The 23,970-nt window shown below is 37.4% G+C and overlaps 1 protein-coding gene, 1 long non-coding RNA gene and 1 pseudogene across 7 annotated transcripts in view; 1 reads left to right on the forward strand and 2 right to left on the reverse strand.

Moving 5' to 3' along the window:
• Positions 1-16,626, forward strand: part of LOC144308034 (uncharacterized) — a 115,933-nt gene extending 99,307 nt beyond the window's left edge. The window contains exons 7-8 of one of the 2 annotated variants that reach the window (XR_013374678.1): positions 7,150-7,226; positions 16,503-16,626. This is a non-coding gene — a long non-coding RNA (uncharacterized LOC144308034). The remainder of the gene's footprint in view (positions 1-7,149; positions 7,227-16,502) is intronic. The other variant, XR_013374679.1, reaches the window with a different exon arrangement.
• Positions 1-23,970, reverse strand: part of DIAPH2 (diaphanous related formin 2) — a 1,055,757-nt gene that overhangs the window by 264,196 nt on the left and 767,591 nt on the right. The gene's annotated exons all lie outside the window — the stretch shown is intronic.
• On the reverse strand, positions 12,750-16,629 carry LOC144308033 (T-complex protein 1 subunit delta-like; annotated as a pseudogene).

The following is a 23,970-nucleotide window of genomic DNA, read 5'->3' on the forward strand; positions in this document are numbered from 1 at the left end:
AACTGCAGGTAAAATAGAGCTAGTAGACACTATCATTCCTTTTCATCCTTTTATTGCATTTAGGAAATTTTTATTTTAGTTTTTTGAGCAGCCATTAAACTCACTAGTTAGTATTATGCTAAGCATTGTGATGGATGTAATGATCATTAAAGCCAATCCAGCCCCTTAAATAGTTTATAATCTAGTATTAGAAATAATTCTAACATTAATTTGCATTTGTATGGAATTTTACCATTTACGATATACTTTCCCTTCTATTATGTTCTGTATTCTTCATAACAATCTTTTTTTTTTAATTTATTTTTTATTGGTGTTCAATTTACTAACATACAGAATAACCCCCAGTGCCCGTCACCCATTCACTCCCACCCCCCGCCCTCCTCCCCTTCTACCACCCCTAGTTCGTTTCCCAGAGTTAGGAGTCTTTACGTTCTGTCTCCTTTTCTGATATTTCCCACACATTTCTTCTCCCTTCCCTTATATTCCCTTTCACTATTATTTATATTCCCCAAATGAATGAGAACATATAATGTTTGTCCTTCTCCGACTGACTTACTTCACTCAGCATAATACCCTCCAGTTCCATCCATGTTGAAGCAAATGGTGGGTATTTGTCATTTCTAATAGCTGAGTAATCTTATCAAAAAGGCAGTGAAATACTAGTATTCAAACTTCAGAGTTGTAGAAAGAGATAGAAGGCACCCATCCATCTAGGATTAGCATTTAGTGAAGGGAAGCAGAATATGCCACCCTAAAATATGCCTCCTTGGCTTATTTATTTATTTATTTATTTATTTATTCATATTTTAATTTTAACCTCAGTTAGTTAACATAAAGTGAAATATTAATTTCAGGAGTAGAATTCAGTGATTCATTACTTATATACAACACCTAGTGCTCATCACAAGTGCTCTCCTTAATACCTATCACCCATAGAACTCATCCCCCTGCCCACCTCCCCTCCAGCAACCCTCAGTTTTTTTGCTAGAGTTATGTCTGTTTTATGGTTTGTTTCTCTCTCTTTTGCCCCATGTTCATCTGTTTGTTTCTTAAATTCCACATATGAATGCAATCATATGGTATTTGTCTTTCTCTGGGAGAAGATATTTGGAAATGCAAATTTGCATATCTGATAAAGGTATAGTATCCGAAAACTATAAAGAATTTACCAAACTCAACACCCAAAACACAAATAATCCATTTAAGAAATAGGCAGATATTATCGATTATTTTGAGATGACTGAGAAACCGTAGACACAAGAAAAGCTCTGAAAAGAGTAAAAGTTACTTTTTTGAAAGGGAAACTTACATTTACAAAGGATGTCTCCTTCTCTGTAGTGGGAAGAGAAGTATGACTCTATATCACAAGAGATTCAGTGGTATCCAGAGTATCACTGGTTAAGTTGAAGATTTAAATATGCATAAAAACTGTACCCTTGTTTATGGTGAATTCCCTCCTTATCCATATGCCCCTTCCCCATAATGAGTGTCCTTACACCTTTCTTTCTTTTATCTTTAGCTGAAGATGGTATTTAAACTGGTAGCTTAGGTTTAGTATTCAAAATATATAAAGAAAATTATAGAACTCAACACCTCAAAAACAAATAATCCAATTTTAAAAATGGGGAGAAGACATAGCAGACATTTATCCAAAGAAGACATCCAGATGGCCAACAGACATATAAAAGATGCTCAACATAACTCATCATCAGAAAATGCAAATCAAAACTACAATGAGATATCATCTCACACCTGTCAGAATGACTGAAGTCAAAAACACAAGAAACAAGTGTTGGAGAGGATATGGAGAAATAGGAACTCTCCTGCACTGTTGGTGGGAGTATAAACTGGTACAGCCAGTATGGAAAACAGTATGAAAGTGCCTCAAAAATTTAAAAATAGAACTACCCTATGATCCAGTAATTACACTATTGGGTATTTACCCAAAATATACAAAAATACACAAATTCAAAGGGATGCATCCCTATGTTATTTGCAGCATTATTTACAATACCAAATTATGGAAACAGCCCAAGTGTGCATGTATGGATGAATAGATACATAAGAGGTGGTACACACACACACACACACACACACACACACACACACACTGGAATATTATTCAGCCATAAAAAATAATTAAATCTTGCCATTTGCAACAAATATTGATGGAATTACAGAGTATAATGCAAAGGGAAATAAGTCAGTCAGAATAAGACAAATACCATATTATCTCATTCATATGAGCGACCTTAGTGAGCGACCTTGCTTCTCTCCAGGAGCAGTGGCTTAGGGTGCACCTCTGTCTCTAGGTCCCCAGGATCCCCAGGTCCCTTGGGGTAGAGACTAATTTAGCACAAGATAACATGTGCCAATGCCATTTGTGAAATGTATGGTCTTATTCTAAGTGACTAATGGATTTGTTTGGGGTTTTTGCTTAAGTTTTGAACCAAATCCTAGAGCCAGCTGATACTATTTAATAATCTGAGGATAGAATAATGGTGTATCAATAAATGGAGGTTCCTCCTATGATGTCTGGTAGATTATGGAAGATGTAAAATATTTTACCTCCCCCTTCCCTTTTTTTGACTTTGTATTTTGCTGCATGTTTCCTTCATTTTTAATCAATAAAGAGTAAATTGTCAAAAAAAATTCCACAGAATTTGGAAATTCCACAGAATTAAGGAAACAAAACAAAACAAACAAGAACAGGAAAAAAGAGACAAACCAAGAAACAGACTTTCACCATAGAATACAAACTGATGGTCATCAGAGGGGAGTTGAGTTGGGGGAATGGGTGAAATAAGGATGAGGATTAAAGAGTACACATCACTGAGGGGGGCACTTGGAGGGATGAGCACTGGGTGTTATGCTATATGTTGGCAAACTGAACTCTAATAAAAAAAATATATATATATATATATATATATATATATATATATATATATACAGTACACTTATAATGAACCCTGAGTAATGTAGAGAATTGCTGAATCACCATATTGTACACCTGAAACTAATATAACACTGTACGTTAACTACACTGGAATTAAAAGAAAGAAACCTTAAGTTAAAAAAAAAAAGAAACTGGTACCTTAGGCTCCTCAGGGAGTTACTCATTTTTCCTGGGTATTTTCCATGTATTCATGAGGTATATATGTTAATAAACTTCTGTTTGATTTTCTTTGGTTAATCTATCTTTTATTACATGGGAGTCTCAGTGAGGGAGTCAGAAGGGTAGAGGGAAAATTATTTTTCCTCACCTACTGGAGACATCATGATAGTCCCTTGCATAATGCCTAGTCTAGTGTTCTTTTGATATGATAGAAATGTATTCTTTTTTTTTTAAGATTTATTTATTTATTCAAGATAGACATAGAGAGAGAGGCAGAGACACAGGAGGAGGGAGAAGCAGGCTCCATGCCGGGAGCCTGATGTGGGACTCGATCCCGGGACTCCAGGATCGCACCCTGGGCCAAAGGCAGGCACTAAACTGCTGAGCCATCCAGGGATCCCTAGAAATGTATTCTTTATGACAACCATCATATTACCAAATTCAATGTTCACCCCTCTGTCCTCCTTTTGATGTCTCAGTAGATTCAGATACATTTAGCCAGTTTCTATGACACCCACCCTCATGCTTAAAATATTGTCTTATCTCCTCTCCTTTTCTGGTAACTTCTATAAAATTTTAGAGTACCCTGAAGGCTTGGTCCTGAGTCCTCTATCTACATGCTATTTAACTGATCTAAGTAATTCACATGACTTTAAATACCATGTATATTGGTGACTGTCCCCCTCCAAATTATATATCTAGCCCCAATATGTCCCCTGAGGAATTCAACTGCTACTTGTCATCTCTATTCGAATGTTACTGTTGTTGTCCTTTTAAGTGGACTCTCTTGGTATCAAAAATGTTAATCCTCTCATGAAAACCCTATAACAATTTACTACAACACTTGGAATAAAATCTAAACTCCTTTTCAGGGTTTATGATGATCCACATTATCTGGCCTCTACTCACCCCTGGAACCTAATGGAATCTCATTCTTCCTCTTAAGCACTACGCTGAGCCACATTAACCTTTTGTTGTTGTTTTTTTTCCCCTTGAATATACCAAGCTTTCATACCCAACTAAGGGCCTTTGCACTTGCTGTTCTTCCTGCTTAGAGTGTTTCTCTTTTCAAGAGATCAATCAATCTCAGCTTAAAAGTCACCTCCTCACAGAGGCTTTCCCTAACCACTCAATCTAAAATATCCACTTTCAGAGCATCTGGTTGGTGCAGTCAGTTGAGCTACTGTCTCTTGGTTTTGGTTTAGGTCACCATCTCAGGATCATGAAATCAAGCCCTGCATCAGGCTCTGCAGTCAGCAGCAGAGCCTGCTTAAGACTCTCTTTCCCTCTCCCTCTGCCCCTCCTCCTTTCTAAAATAAATAAATCTTAAAATATCCACTTACATCACTATTACTCTTGCTTACTTTGTTTTATTATGCAAACTTATAACTATCAGACATTATCTTTCTTTTTTTAATTCTTTATTGCCTGTCTTTCCCTACTTAAAAATGTGGCCCCTGAGTTGACCTTTCATGTTTTATTGACTGAAAATAAAATCAACACCTACAATAGTGCCTAGCACATAACAGTAATATTATGAGTGACAAAAATTATGGGGTACTTTGGGGAGGATGATTAGACTATCCTGGGATTGAAAAGTGGAATGACCTTTTCCCACCTGCTTAAACAACCTTGGGAGTTTTTGAAATATTTAGAGAGAAGAATCCTTAGAAAACAATGTGCTTTCCAAGAAGAATTTCCAAGATGGGGTAATCATAGTATTTTATATCTTCAGAATAAGTATAAGTCTAAGGTGGTAAAGTGAGCATATCTAATACATATAAAAAACTTATCAAAGATAAGGTAGGAAAAGCAACTTAGAGTAATTTTTCTTTTACCATTTGACTCAAATTCCTCCTTCTACAAAGACATTTTTAATTTTTCCAGCTTGGAAGTTCATCAAAATAACTGTGAATTAAAACACATCATCTTTTTCCTAAGATAAGTGTTCATTGCAAGGCTGATAAACTAAAATGTGCTCAACATTTTAAAACAGTAGCAGGTAAAATGTTAAACTTTTATAAATATTCATTTTATTTTATTTTATTTTAAATATGTTATTTATTTATTCATGAGAGACACACAGAGAAAGAGAGAGAGAGAGAGAGAGAGAGAGGCAGAGACACAGGCGGAGGGAGAAGCAGGCTCCATGCAGGGAGCCCAACGTGGGACTCGATCCCGGGTCTCTAGGATCACGCCCTGGGCTGAAAGCGGCGCTAAACCGCTGAGCCACCCAGGCTGCCATAAATATTCATTTTAAACCATTTGATCTTAATGTTGATCCGAATCTGGATACTTAATTTATAAAACATATATCATAGATCCCACAAAGCCTTTTTATATTAACTCACTTGACAATCTGACCTAGGGAAGCAATCTTCAGTTACTTGGGTATTTATGTACTATACAGAATTATATAGAACTTTATCATCTATATTTTTGTGTGAATATATGTAAATTTATAGAGTATATTCCTTAGTAATACTGCAATAGTATGGATTTAAAATTCAACCTGAAACAGCTGTATTCATCCATAGGCATTTACTCAAAAGCAAATTATTTTCTTTACACTTTTAGGTATATTATATATCGGTTTTCACTATTTTTGGTAGCTGTACCTACCTGTCTATAAATTTGTTAAAGGTAGGTATTATTAACCCTCGCCCTCTAACTGGCAAAGTAGCTGATAGGGTTCAGGACATGTTACTCCAAAATATGGCGCCATGGCATATTCAAAATTTTAAGAGAAAGGAGGAAGCAGGAAGGTCACTCTGACTTTCTCCTGAAGCAAGTTATAAGGCCTCCATGTGTAAAGTGCCTTCCTTATACCCTGAGGAAACAAAATACCCTTATCTCCAAGATGGAAGGATACTGAAAAGATTCTGAATGGACAGGTCTTGCTAATTTCCCCTCAGTTTAATACATTTAACGTATGCTTTTTGCCCTATTATATCTTTCCACAACTTCCTAGGCTTTATCAAATCTAGCATAAAAAAGAGGTTTAACAATTTCTTTGGCTCTTAATTTCCTAATGAAGGTTCCCATGTCATGTCAAAGTTATATTCAATGAATCTGTATGCTTTTCTCCTCTTAATCTCTTTGTCAGTTTAATTTTTAGACCTACCCAGAGACCCTGAGAGGGGTGAGGAAAAATTTTTCCTACCCTACATAGTATTGCTTTATCAAATACTAGGCAGAGAACACTATTTATCATTTTACTCATTTTGATATAAAGAGTAATTGTTACCACAGAAAATTTGTTCCAGTAGAACCAAAATAAGCACTAGCAGGGCACTGGGAATGAAGGAGTTTATGTATCTCACAGGTAATTGAGTTAAATCAGTTCTTAAAATTTCTCATTTTCATAGGGAGTACATTAGTTATGCATTTAATTAAAAAAACTTGAAATTTGAAATAGTGTTATTGCTGGATTGTTGAGAACAGGGGAAAATCAACTTGAGATCCACTTAACCTTCACACAAGCTTTCGTTAGCAACATGGCATAATTATTCATTAAAATAAAAGGAAGTTACAAATATACACTCTATTGAAGATTATAAATATCATTTCTTCTTTCCATAACCTGCCAGAAAACATTTCTCTAAATGCTAAAAACAAAATATTAATGTTTCAGTTTGAATATATTTTTAGTAAAAATTTATATTTCATAGAAATTTATCCTTTAAAAATAATATTAAGATATATCAAAGTAGTCGGAATTTACTTATAAATCACACATTATGTGATGAATATGTGTGGACAAATATTTTAAAATGTGAAACATTAGCAGGGACAATAAGGAATGAATGTTTTAATTTCCACTTGGATTCAACACAATAAAATAGTTTAGGATATAGATTACAAAATTTTTAAAAAAATCATATTACAAAACTTAGGGATAGGACACAATATAACAAAGATAGCATAGTTAATTATAAAAATTTTGAACTAGGATCCCCAGTTTTTAACATATAGGAGGCAATTATGTTACTGGAGAGATGAAACCATTTTGTAATGACCCCACTTTTCCACAGATGGCCTGATTCAGCCATGTATAAAGAAAATGTTTTTAAATCAGTCTCCACTTAAAGCTACAAATGTGATGACAAAGGTAAGAGGTACACTCAGAACTGCTTTTCTCTACCTCCTTTCATTATTTACTTCCTTTTCATCTTTTGTAGATTTATTTTTACCCTTCCTTTGAAGACGGGCTACCTTCGCATTCTTAGACACCCAGCAGAGTGATTTTTTCATTTATCTACTCAAATATATTTATTAAGTACCTGCCATGTGTCAGGTATCTTTTAGGTGCTGAGGATATGGTAGTAAATATTCACAAAAAGTCATTGGTCAATGCTTTCATAGACATAGTTTTGTGGGAAGACATACAATAAACAAAGCAATAGGGATGCCCGGGTCGCTCAGCGGTTGAGCATCTGCTTTCGGCTCAGGGCATGATCCTGGGATCCCAGGATCAAGACTCACATAGGGCTCCCCGTGAAGAGCTTGCTTCTCTCACTGCTTATGTCTCTGCATCTCCCTCTGTGTCTCTCATGAATTAAAAAAATTGTTTTAAACACAAAGAAAAAAATAAAATAAAATTACAAATTGAAAAATAAATGTGATTGTAAAGCAGAGGCTATTAAAGAATGCATATTTGGGAGACTTAACTGAGACCTGAAAGGGAAGAGCCAAGAGGAGGGACACTGGGGTAAGGGTGTATGAAGGCTCTGATAGATATTAAATATTGTAGGAACACAAAGAAGAGGAAAAGGCCTGAATGTGAGAGCCTCTGGAGTAAGTGGGAGATAGGAGGTAGAAAGTTCCTGAGGTACTTAGGGGCCAGATTCTACAGGTCTCTTAAGCATTTTGAAGTTTTTCCTGAGAAAATTCTAAGTCTTTGGTGAGTTTTAAATAAGGAAGTGATAGGATCAGTTTTCTTCTGCTCAAAGGCATAAGAGATACTAGTTACATTCACACACACACACACACACACTCCACACTAACAATAATAACAAAAACATTCTTAGGACTAATGGAACACAGATTATTAATAGTAAGTCTACTTGTTAATTCCTAACTACTGATAAGAGTGGATATTATATGAATATTCGATTAAAGCATATTTAATAAATTATTAAGAATGTTACATAGAATCAAAGGCAGTTAAAAAATAGCAGGTGTTAGGCAATACATAACTATGCAGATTGGCATATAAACAGTTGTATTTAGAGTAACGTAAAAGTTATGATTATACAATTTGAGTTTGATGTTTTGGAAGGTCAGTATTGTTATTTAATATTCATAACATGCATGGACATACATTAATTAGATCAAGTCCAACCTCCAGCTTTACTGTATATTTAGTTCTCAGCATCATTTATCATGTAGCAACACTGTATACAAAACTGTTAGAGACTAACTAAAGAAAGTAAAGTGATGAGACATGGTTTCTAACCCTCACTGAATTTATAAACTAGTGTTGAGAGGCAGAGCAGCAATAGCAGAAAGTAATGTTTATTGAACTCTACAATAAAGCAGTCACTGAGTTAAATGCTTTATAAGTCTTGTCATATTTAACCCTCCCAATGGCCCTATATGCATATATGCTATTACTAACTCAATTTTCCACATGATGAAATTAGCCTCAGGGAGATCAACTGACTTTCTCAAAAGTAAGCCATCTCAGTAATAAGTGGTGGATTAAGGATTTGAATCTGGGTACCTTTCCCCATTCTCCCACAACACAAAACTATGTATTTAACCACCATACTATACTACTTCCCCTGTTACATAAATAAATAAAAATACATAGTAACATAAACTAAGCTCCATAGAGGAATTCAAGAACGATGTGGAAACGCATAGCAGGAAGTGATTCTGAGATTATTAGGCACGATCTCAGAGGGAAGTAACTTTTGAGTTCCATCTTGAAGTATAGGAAGGATTTCTCAATCTAGAGAGAAGACATTCCAGACAATGAGAATAGCATGAGGAAAGATATAAATGTATCCGGAGTTACCAAAGAACTCTAACTATTATGGGAAAACATAGTTTGAGTATGCAGGGAGATGTAGAGGAAGATAAGACTGTGATAGGTGGCAGAACAGGCCACCTAAAACATGCCTCTTTGACATATGATTGATTTTGAGTTGAAGGCACTTGGAAAAACAGCAAATGTAAGGAGAAGCTTTCTCTGAACTCTCCTTATCTGCTTAATGACATATCCTCTAAAAGGAACTCGTGTGTTATAAATCTTCCTGGGAGTTTCATCAACCAAGGAAGATTGACTCTTATCAAAGGAGAGTAGGGGTGCCTGGGTGCTTCAGTTGGCGAAGCAGCCAACTCTTGATTTCGGCTCCGGTCATGATCTCAGGGTCCTAGGATCAAGCCCCCTGGCAGGCTCTATGCTCAGTGAGGAGTCTACTTCAGAATTCTCTCTCTCCTTCTGCCCCTCCTCCCACTTGCTCTCTCTCTAAATAAATAAATCGTTTTTTAAAAAAGAAGAGGAGACTAGAAGTTGACATATGACCCAAACTGTGTCACACACTATCATATCTTCCATTTATTCTTCTATGTTCCTATTCATCTTTCTTAAAAGTCTTTTCCTCTAAGTAGCCTATATCTTCTTTCCCATAAGATGGCATAAAAGCTCTCAAATCTCACCACTTATTTAGGTATCCACTTTTTCCCCCTGTGATGTCCTTGTGTACATCATATTAAGCATTACTAAATCTGTGTATCTTTTCTTCCTTTAATCTATTATCAGTTTGTTGTATAGAGCCACCTCTCAAACTTAGGAACATATGGCAAGTCTTTTCTTCCCTATACCTGGGAAGGTATTGAATGCATATTAGGGTTCTCAAGTTTTCTTTGAGGCAAGTAATCAATGATTTTTATACAGAGGAGTATCATCTTACTTGTTTGTAGGAACCTAACTGGTAACAGAAGAGTTGTTTGGAAGATGACATATTGAACCATCTATGAAACACGGGGTTCCATACTTGGGCTCTTTGATAACTTGGAGATAAGCCTCTATGAAAACAGTGAGAACTGCAAAGCCAAGGAAAATAGAACAGAGACTTCCTCTCATCTAATCCAATCTAGATCACGGTGGTACCTTAACAGCGCTCCATTAACATTCTTATTGATTCAATGAACATGCTCTTGGTCTGAATATGTTTGGCTTTTTTTTTTTTTAAGATTTTATTTATTTATTCATGGAAGACAGAGAGAGAGAGAGGCAGAGACACACGCAGAGGGAGAAGTAGGCTCCATGCAGGGAGCCTAACGAGGGACTCGATCCCGTGACTCCAGGATTACGGCCTGGGCTGAAGGCAGGCGCTAAATCGCCAAGACACCCATGGATCCCTGTTTGGCTTTGATACATCCTCAAAACACAGAATAGTCTGGAATTATAACTTTAGCTAAGAGAGCAAAATATCCTATCCCATAATCTGTGGTAACAGTTCCCAATGACCATAAAAAGTCATTTAACTACAAATGCCAATGATGCAAAATATGTAGTCAGTATGACTTTTGGCAAAGGGTATGTCCCTGAGGAATTGACTTTTATTATTTTGGGGAGTGACAGAGTTAGGGTATAAAGGACTTTAAGACATAATATTATAGACTCAACAATAACTATATATAGTTATGAAATTAATTAGACATGATGCCAAGTATCTGCAAATAACTCTCATCATTACTGTACACTGTTTTTTTTATTTTTAAATTTTTACTATACCAGGTACTTCTGCTATATCTGCTGCTGCTTTGGAATGAATGTCTAGGTATTTGGGACTGATTTCTTACTGTAAAATAGTTCTTTGAATTCTTTGGGCATTTTATTATCATTTTTTTACATTTGTTTTAATATGGTCCATTTCAGGTTTTGGGATTCTTGTACTGAATTATAGATAGTTTCTAATAATGCATTTTCAGTCCAAGTTGTAGTTTCAAATTCAGCTGATAATGCTTTGTCATTTATTTATCTTTCCTTAACTAAAATCACCAACGTGGTAAAGAAGTGGCAACAAAAAGGGAAAAGTCTGCCAAACAAAATTTACTCATAAAGAGCCAAATCTGTATATTTGAAAGACCTATGAACTGACACAGAGATTTCATGCCTTTTTTCCATGGCAGGGTAACCTGTAGGATTCATGTCTCCCATTGCAAAATAAGCAACTAGAATGGAAATTTTTTAAAGTTACTACCAGCTGTAAATAATGCTAGATTCTTTAAGTATTCAGATAAAATGGAAGCACTAATATGAGAAAAAGTGAATACTTTGATTTCTTTAATGGAAATACTTGAACATATTATTTAAATTAGTTGTATGTTTTACAGTAAGCCTTCCTATTCTAGATTGAGGGCAAATGATAGTTAAAGTAAATTTTGCACATCTTTTGTATGTCCTGTGATCTCTAAAACAGGGTTAAAGGATCAAATAAGTACATGGCAACATCATCCTAAATTTTACCTACAATAAACTATCATAAAGACAGGCATATTACTCGAATGTAAAAAAAAAATGGCCTTGAAATATACTTCGTATTTCTAACCTGATTGCTTATCGAGGACTCTTGCTTGTTCACAATCTGGGCTGTTTGTCACTCCTGACATTAAATTTGTAACTCCCAATTCCCTGAGCTTTGAAGATCTATATTCACTTATCAGAATGCATTCATGCCATCACCTTATATGAACTTTCTTTAGATGTTCATGTAACCCTAACCATAACCCTAATCTCGTCCTCACTTACTAAAAATTTTTACAAGGTTGAAAACAAGTGCATTTCAGGATATAAGGAGCACTAATCTAATAGTATCTTCATCATGGAAGAAAAACATTTCAGAATATTTCCCTCAGTTTAGTCAATATGGTAATAGCTTATTCTGGACTGACCCTGAGCCAGAATGTCCACTAGGAAAATTTTATTCTTGTTAGAGTTTTTTTAGACAGATAATTTTTGCAACATATTTCTTATGCTTGTTAACAACTCTTCATTTAATTTTTAAGATTTTCTATGTACACATTTATGTGTATATGTATATGTGACTATACATGGATATATATAAGAATTTATTGATTTTACTGCATCCCTAATAGATGCTATGCTTTTTCTAACATCAATTTAATGTATGTTTTAAGTATGAAATCACATTCTTTAATTCTGAAAGGCATTTTTAGATGCTCTATGTGGAAGAAGTTTTTGAAATACAGTGGTATTACTTCCTGAGAATGCATTCCTTTTTTTCTTTCTTTTGTTGGAAAGATAAATTATGCCGTGTGAAATTTTTCTGCTTGAGGAAAACAAACAATAACCAAATACCTTCAGTAGTGTTCAGTTTGTGATATAGATGTAAACTAGGTTTGCAAATCTATCTTTACTGTGTTTGCTGTCTGTAGGTATTTTTGACATCTCAAAAAATTACATGATCTTAGGAACCATATATATGTTTCTCTTTTTTTGAAATCAAACATTTAATATTTTAATTAAGTTGTGTCAATACAATTTTTCAAGCAAGTGCCAACTGGAAGACCAGGCGTAGGGATTCATAAAGGAAACAAATCTTCTAAAAAGCAAAAACACGAAGGTGATTTTCCACTCCAGACGCACACAGCAGTTAGTGGCCACAGCAGCACCAGTTGGCCAGTGTTAATCCGATTACTGAGTGTTTACCACATCATCAATTTTCAGAATGCTCTGGATGGTTTCAGTCGCTAGTCAGTGCACTGACTGAAACCAACAAAGGCTGGACAACCAGTTCCTCCAAAATGTTGGAAATATCACCCTTTCAGACATTAATGCTGGTAATTTTTTCTCCTTGGGCATGCTGGTTTCCTTGTTCTGTTACTGTAGAAATGGGAATCAGGCCAGCATTTTCAGCTAGTGTAGATGGAATGGCTTCCATAGTATCTGCAAAAGCATGATTGCAGTAGGATTCCATGCCACTTATTGTTCGTGAATATTCAGTTAACCGCAGGGCCAATTCTATCTCTGGAGTACCACCTCCTGTAATAAGAGCTCTCTTCCTCACTAAACAGCAAATAACACATAGGGCATCATGAATGGAGCGCTCAGCTTCTTCAATCATCAATTTGTTAGATCCATGAACAATTGTAACTGTTCTTCCAGGGCTTGTACAGCCTGTAATCTTGAGCAGTTTGCCACAACCATTTAAATTGACCTCCTCACCTAACTCAGCTGATCCTAGCATGTCAGCAGTGAATTGGTCAATATGAGCAACTGGCTTGGTTCCAGTGGTCTTACAAATGAATTGAATGTCTTCTCTTTCAACATCCTTAACCACCACAATCTTCATCTTGTTCAGGAAATGTAATGCAAGAAAACATAGAGCATCTCTCAGGATAGACTTCTGTATGAGGAGGACATTACATCCTATTTTTTATTTTTTTAAATTAAATTAAATTTTTTTGTTTTCCAGAATGTTTTTTTAATAATAAATTTATTTTTATCGGTGTTCAATTTGCCAACATACAGAATAACACCCAGTGCTCATCCCGTCAAGTGCCCCCTTCAGTGCCAGTCACCCATTAACCCCTCCCCTACCCTCCTCCCCTTCCATCACCCCTAGTTTGTTTCCCAGAGTTAGGAGTCTTCATGTTCTGTCTCCCTTTCTGATATTTCCTACCCATTTCTTCTCCCTTCCCTTCTATTCCCTTTCACTATTATTTATATTCCCCAAATGAATGAGACCATGTGTTTGTCCTTCTCCGATTGACTTATTTCACTCAGCATAATACCCTCTAGTACCATGGCCACCATGCACGTGAGAAAATGCTCTGCATCACTTGCCATCAGGGAAATACAAATCAAAACCACAATGAGATACCACCTCGCACCAGTGAGAATGGGGAAAATTAACAAGGCAGGAAACCACAAATGTTGGAGAGGATGTGGAGAAAAGGGAACCCTCTTACACTGTTGGTGGGAATGTGAAACGGTGCAGCCACTCTGGAAAACTGTGTGGAGGTTCCTCAAAGAGTTAAAAATAGACCTGCCCTATGACCCAGCAATTGCACTGTTGGGGATTTAGCCCAAAGATACAGATGCAATGAAATGCCGGGACACCTGCACCCCAGTGTTTATAGCAACAATGTCCACAATAGCCAAACTGTGGAAGGAGCCTCGGTGTTCATCGAAAGATGAATGGATAAAGAAGATGTGGTTTATGTTTACATCCTATTTTTTAAATTTGCTTCACTAAATTGAGTACTCTCCTAAAGTACTCTCCTCCTAAAGTACTCAGTCCATCTGGACATAGTCAGAAACTACTATTTGATTATCCATATCTGTTTTGAGAGCAGATAAGCAAAACTGAGTAAGCCCAATCTTAGCCTTTGAAACTCTGGGTATTCCAGAATTTGCCACTTTTTGAGTAAGTACCAGCCCTTCTACCAGCTCACAGTCATCAATTGCCCCACCAAGTTTCTTAACTATTTTAATATCTCCAAGTTCTACACTAGTAGCAGTGGCTGGGTCAATCACTTTCATCACTGCATTTACACTCATTGGAGAAAGCAGACTTGAATAACTGAGAGACAACTTTTAAGTTCAATGAAGTGGTAGCACTATTTAATAAAGTTTCTCTGTCACTGAGTTCTACAGGTTGAGACATGTCAGTCAAGATTTGTATACCCTTTTCTAAAGCTTTCTGGAATGACTCAGAAATGATGGTTGGATGAATCCCTTTCTGAAGAAGCTTGGTACAGGAATCTAAGAGAGCCAGGAATGATGACCACTGATGTGGTTGATGCCAACTCCTGCTTCTATATCTTGTGCCTTAGACAGCTCCACCCCCATTCTGGCTGTTGGATGTAACATTTGCATTTGTTTAAGAATGGTGGCACCATCATTTCTAATGATCACATCGTCTTTTCCATCTTGAATCATTTTATCCATTCCTTTTAGTCCAAGGCTTGTTCTAATAGCATCAGCAATAGCTTTGGCCGAGGAATGTTGCTGAAGCGGATCTGGGTCAGCTTGTCATGGTCCTTATCGGCAGTTTTGCTGCAGCCACCAGTAGCCTCGGCAAGCACCCTGCTCCGCAGTGCCACATTCTCAGGCATGGCCAACTTGGCTCGTCTGCGTCGGCTTGGGAAGGACGGATGGGCACAGATTCCAGTGGGCTGCGGAGTAACAGAACACGCCCACCACCTTCATGAAGCTTCAGGAACCATGTATGTTTCAATGTCATTGTATTATTCAAAGTCAGCACTTGGGATAAAAAAAGAAAAAGGCAGGATCTCAAAGAGATATTTGTCCTCACATGTTCATTGCAGCATTATTCACAATAGCCAAGAGGTGAAAAGAATCTAAATGTCTATCAATGGATGGGTAAAGAAAATGTGGCATATACATACACCAGGATATTATTCAACCACACAAAAGAAGAAATATGCTATATGCTACAACATAGATGCACCTGGAGGACATTATACTACGTGAAATAAGCCTGACACAGAAGGACAATTACTGCATGATATCACTTATATGAGGTATCCAAAGTAGTCAAAATCATAGAAGCAGAAATTATAATGATGGTTTCAGGAGCTGGGGGAAGGGAAAATGGGGAGATACTATTCAATTGGGCATAGAGTTTCAGGCATGTAAGATGAAAAACTTCTAGATGTGTGATACAACATTGTGCTTACAGTTAAGAATACTGTATTTTACTTAAAATTTTGTTAAGAAGGTAGATTTCAGGTATTTTTCACCACAGTAATAAAAAGGCAAACTTCTACTTAGATCATAAACTCAACACACACACACACACACACACACACACACACACACACTCTTAATGAATCCAAATTTTTACTTATGTATCTAAGTAGTCTGGGTTCTGTGCCAGTTGAAGTTAGAGGGGTCAGTGACTTTCTCTTTCTCCCCTGGCAATTTAATATTGCATAGGCCTTGCTTAGGAGCCCAGAGAAAGTGTATGTGTGTGTGTCTCCATGTAGAAATGAAGGGAGGAGAGAAAAAGTGCCAGTGGATGTGCCTAGATAGACTTTGACACTTACATTTTAGGGCTACTTTGTCAAAAAGGCAAGAGAAGACTTCTAAGTATTCAGCAGAGTCACCCAGAGAACAGCAATGGAGTTAGAGCTATAGCAACAATAAGAATAATCTGTGATTAAGCTGCCCACAAGTAGAGAACCTGGCTGGTTTCCTCCTGTGTGTTCTCTCTTTTGTAACACCCAGGTGCCCAAGAAGACATGTTGATGCCTGAAAATACTGAAAGCAGTCATTGAATGGTCTAAGGAAATTTAGATGCAGAGATAAGCTCCAAATAAATGATAGAACAGGTTATGTATATTAGTGCTCAGTTTAATTTTTTTTTTATTTTATTTATGATAGGCACACAGTGAGAGAGAGAGGCAGAGACACAGGCAGAGGGAGAAGCAGGCTCCATGCACCGGGAGCCCGACGTGGGATTCGATCCCCGGTCTCCAGGATCGCGCCCTGGGCCAAAGGCAGGCGCTAAACCGCTACGCCACCCAGGGACCCCTAGTGCTCAGTTTAAAGTCTCAAAACAAAATACTCTGTTAATGCACGCTTCTACTGTATATACTTGAATCATTCTGATAAAAGATTTACTGGAGTTTTCCTTTTAGCATCTTCATGTATTCTCATTTTAAGTGAGGTATGTAGTTGGGGGGAGTGATTTTCACTCATGTACAAAGAAAAAAATATATGTCATTTATCCACAAATGCCCAGGCATTGTCAAGCCATAAGAGCAAAATGTGCCAAAATGTTAGGCAGTTAGTTATTTTTGCATAAAACACACATCTAAACACATATTAACTGAACAGTAGATGGTAGACAAAAGAAAATCTGATTGCAGTGTGGGTGAAACATACCCAGTAAGTTCTGTAAAGATGGAAACCTGAGCAAGAGACACCATATTGAGTAGGCAAATGGAATGTCTAATCTGATTTTTTCATCCTTATCACTTTTGATTTATCCTGTCTGTAGAATACATTATCATTTTTATCTTGATGCCTTACAGACAGTTTTTGATGGAGAAAGAATATGTTTATATAGTAATATATCTTGGGAAATACTTAATCTATGAATAAAGATTTTTAATGATGTATAGTGCTTTCTAATATTCATTGGTGAATGAAACAGTTTACATAAAAATAATAGACTAGCAAAAATGATGAATATAGCTACATAGACTAATATATATAAGAATTATCTTGAACTTATTTTACGAATCAAATAGAATATTTATTCAGCTTATAAATTATTTTTCCCAGTCACGATAAAAGTAGGAAATAAGGATAAGTATCTAAAAAGAACATGTGGAAAATAATTTAAATATTTGCACATTTACTACCAATTTAGGACTCTCAGCCAATAAAAAAGACATTTTATTTAGATTGGACTGAAGCTGAGATACATTAAACAAGAGCAATGACAGATGCTAGATCTAGGGAAAATGATAACCTAATAGTTAAAGAGCTAATACATTTTTAGGGCAAGATAATAATATAATTAAAATATACCCAACAATACTACATACCCATATGGTTTGATATTATTACAAAACAGGAAAATATATGCCTCAAAGCTTACAACAGGGAAAAAGAGTGATTGCTTTTGGAGGGGCATCTTTGTTTTCAGATGAGTTAAGAAAGAATGAATTATATGGATTGTTAGGGAAAGGTGTGAAAAATTTCATCTAAAATAAAGGCAATTTAAGTATTAGGAAAATGTCAACCCTGAAAAACGGTTAAATTAATAAAAAAGAACTTTCTTAAGCCCACAGATACTTGTTTACAAAAATAAAGCCTGTTGAACATGCTTATATTTCAGAACACAGGCACAGAAATTAATTGTAACTACTCAGTTTAGAAGTTGCAGAGAATCTTTCTAAACCAGATTTTCAAATTGTCCAATCAAGCAACCTCCTTCTCCTGTTTACTTTAACCTGCTGCTTCTTTCCTCTTTTAGAAATGACCTAGTTAAAAAAGCACAGAGACTCCTATTATGAAAACACAAATGCCCTACATACATTGCTCCACAGGACAAGTGTGCATCCATTACCAAGGCCCACCATGAGTGAATCTTTGCTATTGTGATGCTGAGTTTAATGTATGCGCATTTGCCAAGCAGGAGGATATTAATTAATTACAGAGAGCCATTGAATGCAGCTCAGCACAACTGCAGACCACATCTTGCTTTCCTTTGATGCCACTTGGCTGAAATCTTAACTGAACAGCAATGTTGTCCTTCCTGAGACTAGGTTTTGTGCTGTTCTGGACAGGCTGAAAATGGTATTGTCACAGCCCATTAAAATTTTCATAGTGGCCATCTCGCAGTCCTAAGAAGCAAGCCTGTTTTGTAATGCATAAAAGAAAGTCCCAAGTCCTGGGCAGGTGGGTAGGTGGTTATTTCTGGCTGCAAATTTGCTAAGTTTCTAAATCAGTTCTGCTTTAATTAGGAGCTTTTTTTCTGAGTTATTTTGATGTTAATAATATATGGCTGTCACATCTCCTTGTACATGTTCCCAAACAGTGATACAAACATTATTAAATCTAATCAGGGTTTATGGAGTATTCCATATGTTACCCACTGTGAATCTATTGAAATGCCATTTTACTGGATAATGTATAAAGGCTGGTATACAGTAGGAATCTTCTTTGTTCCTCTAGTCAAAAAATTTATGAAAAATTTTCCACAGATGGCAGTTGCTTTCAATTTATATTTCACCATATTTAAAAATGAGTATTTTGTTTTTAGACATCTATATAATGTGTATCTGAATTCACAAAGACTTTTAACTCCAGAGTACAATAATTAACTATCCTTTGACTAATTTAAAGAACAAAAACAATGCTGCAAATGGCTTAGATGAAATAAAGATCATGTTAAAAGGCCTCCTAAGAAGTAGGCATTACAAAGCAGTTAATAAGAAATTGAAAGCCAGGCACCACACGTCCAATACCTAAAGTAATATTAGGAAGAAAATCTAAGCAAAACAAAACAAAACAAAAAACAAAATGTACTCTTGCCTAAGTCTGGGCCACTGCCGTGCATTGCAATGCATGTCCTCCCTGCTCTCTGTATTTACAATCAACTACGAATATTCGGTGTGGCCATTAAAAGTAATTCCAGGGAGGCGGGGCAAGATGGCAGAGGAGTAGGGTCTCCAAGTCACCGGTCCCCACCAACTTACCTAGGTAACTTTCAAATCATCCTGAAAACCTACGAATTCGGCCTGAGATTTAAAGAGAACAGCTGGAACGCGACAGAGAGAAGGGTTTTCACTTCTAGCAAGGTAGGAAGGAGGAAAAAAATTAAAAAAGAATCAAGTGGGGGAGGGGCCCCAAGAGGAGCCAAGCTAAGGACAGGTGGTAAAAGCCTCTGGGACAGAAAAGCCCAGTCCGGAGGAAGCACTTTAAAAATCCGCACCGGATTCTTCCCAGACGGAAAGGCACTTAGCAGGGAAAACAGGCAGAATCGCAGGAGGGGCAGTGGGGCCTTCAGTCTCCCAGAGTCACTCAGAGAGTAAGTGTACCGGGGGAGAGCGTGCCACAGACTGTGGGCCAAGCCCGATAAAGGGTTGGAGCACGCCCGGCGGAGCCTCAAAAGTTCAGGCGGCGGCTCCGGGCGGAGGGGGCTGCACCCCGGGAGCGCAATTCCAGCAGCGCAGGCCCGGGATCCCAGGGAGCAAGGGACACAGCCCACGATCCTGAGCTCTCCCCGAGACAGGCAGAGGCGGGGAGGGAACAGGACAGCGGAGGACTCTCCTGCCACCGGGCGTCCCCAAGCTATGCAGATCAATGACCCGCCTGCCGGGAGAATCCAGGCCAGTGTGGACCCGAAGTCTGCAGTAGGTACTGCGGGGAACTGACTCTAGAGCTGGAGAGCTGGCCGCCGCCAGTGTTGTTGTTCTTCGTTGTGTCCCTGTGCCTGGGACCAAGAGGGGCCACCAGGGAACAGGGGCCTCACAGGATAAACAGCTCCCACTGAGCCCTGCACCTGGCAGGGGGCTGGGCAGCTCATCCAGGTGCACACACCTGAGAATCAACACAGCGGGCCCCTCCCCCAGAAGACCAGCTGGAAGGACAGGGGAAAACCAAGTTCTTGACAGAGCAGTGCTGGAAGCTCCAGGGGAAGTCGAGGGCTTTACAGTATATAGAACCAGAGGATACTCCTCCTTTTTTTTTTTTTTTTCCAGTACAACTCGGTTTTGTATCAGACTGTAAATTTCCAATTTTTTTCTCTTTTCCCACCTTAACTACAATATTTTACCACCTCTTCATTTTTAAGATTCTTCCTTTCTGACTTTCATATTTCTACAATTACAGGTCCTAGATATATTTTCCACTTCTAGATTCCCTTCAACATACTCTACTTAATTTGGGGGGATATACAAGATATGTTTTTGTTTTGTTTTCTTTTTTGTTTTTTTCTCTGCCTCATTTTGTTCAACAATGATGGAAGTTAATACTATCTAAAATATGACAAGCATGTACCCAGAACCAACTGGTATACCATGCTGCTTCATTCTGTGAGATTCCTAATTCCCATTCTGGCCCCCTCTTTTATCTCATTTATGTTTTGGTGGTCAATGTTGGGGCCATCTACAAGTATTTCTGGAGTATATAAATTTGGGACTGAGCATCTTCTAATATTTAGAACTTAATATAGTCACCTACAAGAGGATCGACCTCTAGAAACCGTCAGGTAGACTACATTCTCCCTTCACTACAACTTCATCACCACCACCATCTCCCAGGCCACCCCTTTTGCTTCTTCCCCTTTCGTTTTACTTTTTCTTTTCTTTTTTCTTTCTATTTTTTTCTCTTCTTCTTTAGGATTCCTGGCCTATTATTTTCACTACTGTTTTAAAATGTGTTTTTCACTTTAGTGGTCCTTTGTTTTATTTTGTTCTCATCTTTGTTTTCAATTTCTAATCTCTGACCTCTGTAGAATCATCTAGTGTGAAATTTCCTTAGGTTGTGGTTGATACTCTTGATGCAGCCCGCTAATACAGCTACTCTGCACTGAGAAAAATGACTAGAAAGAAGAACTCACCACAAAAGAAAGAATCAGAAATGGTACTCTTTCCCACAGAGTAACACAATTTGGATTCCAGTTCAATGTCAGAAAGCCGATTCAGAACCACAATTAAAAAGATACTGGTGGCTCTGGAAAAAAGCATAAAGTATTCAAGTGACTTCATGATGCAGAATTGAGATCTAATCAGGCTGAAATTAAAAATCAATTAAATGAGATGCAATCCAAACTGAAGGTTCTATGGATGAAGGTTAAGGAGGTAGAAGAAAGAGTGGGTGACACAGAACAGAAGATAATGGCAAGGAAGGAAGCTGAGAAAAAAAGAGAAACACAATTAAAAGACCATGAGGAAAGGTTAAGGGAAATAAATGACAGCTTCAGAAAGAAAGATCTGTCTATAATTGCAGCTCCAGAGGGTGCCCAGAGCAACAGAGGGCCAGGAAGCATATTTGAACAAATCATACTTGAGAACTTCCCTAATTTGGGGAGGGAAACAGGCATTCAGATCCAGGAGATAGAGAGGACCCCCCCAAAATCAATAAAAAACTGTTCAACACCTCGACATTTAATAGTGAAACTTGCAAATACCAAAGATAAAGAGAAAATCCTTAAAGTAGAAAGAGACAAGATATCCCTAACTTATATGGGGAGAAGTATTACATTAACAGCAGACCTCTCCACAGAGACCTGGCAGGCCAGAAAAGGCTGGCAGGATATATTCAGGGTCCTAAATGAGAAGAACCTGCAGCCAAGAATACTTTATCCAGCAAGGCTCTCATTCAGAATAGAAGGAAAGATAAAAAGAGTCCAAGATAGGCAGAAACTGAAAGAATATGTGACTACCAAACCAGCTCTGCAAAAAATATTAAGGAAGATTCTGTAAAAGAAAGAGGAATCCCAAGGAAATAATCAACAAAATCAGGGACTGAATAGGTATTACGATGACACTAAATTCATATGTTTCAATAGTAACTCTGAACGTGCATGGATTAATGATCCCATCAAAAGATGCAGGGTTTCAGACTGGATAAAAAAACAAGACCCATCTATTTGCTGTCTAGAAGAAACTCATTTTGGACCTAAGGACACTTCCAGCCTGAAAATGAAAGGGTGGAGGACCATTTACCATTCCAATGGCCCTCAAAAAAAGCTGGGGTAGCCATCCTCATATCAGATAAATTAAAGTTTATCCCAAAGACTGTAGTAAGAGATGAACAGGGACACTATAGCATACTTAAAGGGTTTATCCAACAAGAAGACCTAACAACCATGAATATTTATGCCCCTAATGTGGGAGCTGCCAAGTATATCAGTCAATTAATAACCAAAGTAAAGACATACTTAGATAATAATACACTAATAGTAGGAAACGTCAACACGGCACTTTCAGCAAATGACAGATATTCTAAGCACAACATCTCCAAAGAAACAGAGCTTTAAGTGATACACTGGATCAGATGGATTTCACAGATATATACAGAACTTTCCACCCAAACGCAAATGAATACACATTCTTCTCAAGTGCACATGGACCTTTCTCTTGAATACACTACATACTGGGTCACAAATCAGGTCTTAACCGATACCAAAATATTGAGACTGTCCCCTGCATGTTTTCAGAGCACAATGCTTTGAAACTAGAACTCAATCACAAGAAGAAATTTGGAAGAAACTCAAGCACATGGAGGTTAAAGAGCATCCTGCTAAAAGACGAAAGGGTCAATGAGGAAATTAGAGAATTAAAGAGATTCATGGAAACTAATGATAATGAAGAGACAACCATTCAAAAATCTTGAGATACAGCAAAAGCAATCCTAAGAGGGAAATACATCGCAATAAAAGCATCCCTCAAAAAATTGGAAAAAAGTCAAATACTCAAGTTAACCTTGAACCTAAAGGAATTGGAGAAAGAACAGGAAATAAAACCTACACCAAACAGAAGAAGAGAGTTAATAAAGATTTGAGCAGAACTCAATGAAATAGAGACCAGAAGAACTGTAGAACAGATCAACAAACCAGGAGTTGGTGCTTTGAAAGAATTAATAAGATAGATAAACCATCAGCCAGCCTTATTAAAAACAAAAAAGAAAAGACACAAATTAATAAAATCACGAATGAAAAAGGAGAGATCACAATGAATAGCAAGGAAAAACAAACAATTTTAAAAACATATTATGAGGGGATCCCTGGGTGGCTCAGTGGTTTAGTGCCTGCCTTTGGCCCAGGGTGTGGTCCTGGGGTCCTGGGATCGAGTCCCACATCAGGCTCCCTGCGTGGAGCCTCCTTCTCCCTCTGCCTGTGTCTCTGCCTCCTCTCTAACTCTGTTTCTGTCATGAATAAATAAATAAAATCTTTAAAAGAACAACACATTATGAGCAGCTCTTTGCCAATAAATTAGGCAATCTAGAAGAAATGGATGCATTTCTGGAAAACCACAAACTCCCATAACTGGAACAGGAAGAAACAGAAAACCTAAACAGGCTGATAACCAAGGAGGAAATTGAAGCAGTCATCAAAAACCTCCCAAGACACAAAAGTTCAGGGCCAGATGGCTCCCCAGGGGAAATCTATCAAACATTTAAAGAAGAAACAAATCCTATTCTACTAAAGTTGTTATGAAAGATAGAAAGAGATGGAATACGTCCAAACTCGTTCTATGAGGCCAGCATCACCTTAATTTTAAAACCAGACAAAGACCCCACCAAAAAGGAGAATTACAGACCAATATCCCTGATGAACACAGATGCAAACATTCTAAACAAGACCCTAGCCAATAGGGTCCAAGAATACATT

The sequence above is a fragment of the Canis aureus genome, chromosome X, assembly GCF_053574225.1.
Source record: "Canis aureus isolate CA01 chromosome X, VMU_Caureus_v.1.0, whole genome shotgun sequence".
NCBI lineage: Eukaryota > Metazoa > Chordata > Mammalia > Carnivora > Canidae > Canis > Canis aureus.